This window comes from Nymphalis io, unplaced genomic scaffold, assembly GCF_905147045.1.
Source record: "Nymphalis io unplaced genomic scaffold, ilAglIoxx1.1, whole genome shotgun sequence".
Taxonomy (NCBI): Eukaryota; Metazoa; Arthropoda; class Insecta; order Lepidoptera; family Nymphalidae; genus Nymphalis; species Nymphalis io.
The window spans coordinates 20,001-21,540 of NW_026089614.1; positions in this window are offsets into that span (position 1 = coordinate 20,001).

The window sequence follows — 1,540 nt, forward strand, 5'->3', positions numbered from 1 at the left end:
TTGAAAGATATTATATTATCGTTCTGTTATATTTCAAATTTAGTGATCGAATGAAATCACTCGGATATCGTTATCGTGTTCGATTCTAATGTTATTTTAAAATATTTCAGAAAAATAAAGTATGTTATCGTCGTAAAATGTAAACTTCGATTCCACAATACACGAACGTACCGCGTTAATTTTTTCACATTTCGAAGATATTATATTATCGTTCTGTTATAGTTCAAATTTAGTGATCGAATGAAATCACTCGGATATCGTTATCGTGTTCGATTCTAATGTTATTTTAAAATATTTCAGAAAAATAAAGTATGTTATCGTCGTAAAATATAAACTTCGATTCCACAATACACGAACGTACCGCGTTAATTTTTTCACATTTGAAAGATATTATATTATCGTTCTGTTATAGTTCAAATTTAGTGATCGAATGAAATCACTCGGATATCGTTATAGTGTTCGATTCTAGTGTTATTTTAAAATATTTCAGATAAATAAAGTATGTTATCGTCGTAAAATGTAAACTTAGATTCCACAATACACGAACGTACCGCGTTAATTTTTTCACATTTTGAAGATATTATATTATCGTTCTGTTATATTTCAAATGCAATGATCGAATCTAGTGTTATTTTAACATATTTTAGATAAATAAAGTATGTTATCGTCGTAAAATGTAAACTTAGATTCCACAATACACGAACGTACCGCGTTAATTTTTTCACATTTCGAAGATATTATATTATCGTTCTGTTATAGTTCAAATTTAGTGATCGAATGAAATCACTCGGATATCGTTATCGTGTTCGATTCTAATGTTATTTTAAAATATTTCAGAAAAATAAAGTATGTTATCGTCGTAAAATGTAAACTTCGATTCCACAATACACGAACGTACCGCGTTAATTTTTTCACATTTGAAGGATATTATATTATCTTTCTGTTATAGTTCAAATGCAATGATCGAATCTAGTGTCATTTTAAAATATTTCAGATAAATAAAGTATGTTATCGTCGTAAAATGTAAACTTCGATTCCACAATACACGAACGTACCGCGTTAATTTTTTCACATTTGAAAGATATTATAAGATGTAAATTTTGTAGTGTCACGTTCGTGGTTAGTTCGTGTCATGAACGATGTCGCTAAAGTATGTTATCGTCGTAAAATGTAAACTTCGATTCCACAATACACGAACGTACCGCGTTAATTTTTTCACATTTGAAGGATATTATATTATCTTTCTGTTATAGTTCAAATGCAATGATCGAATCTAGTGTCATTTTAAAATATTTCAGATAAATAAAGTATGTTATCGTCGTAAAATGTAAACTTCGATTCCACAATACACGAACGTACCGCGTTAATTTTTTCACATTTGAAAGATATTATATTATCGTTCTGTTATAGTTCAAATTTAGTGATCGAATGAAATCACTCGGATATCGTTATCGTGTTCGATTCTAATGTTATTTTAAAATATTTCAGAAAAATAAAGTATGTTATCGTCGTAAAATATAAACTTCGATTCCACAATACA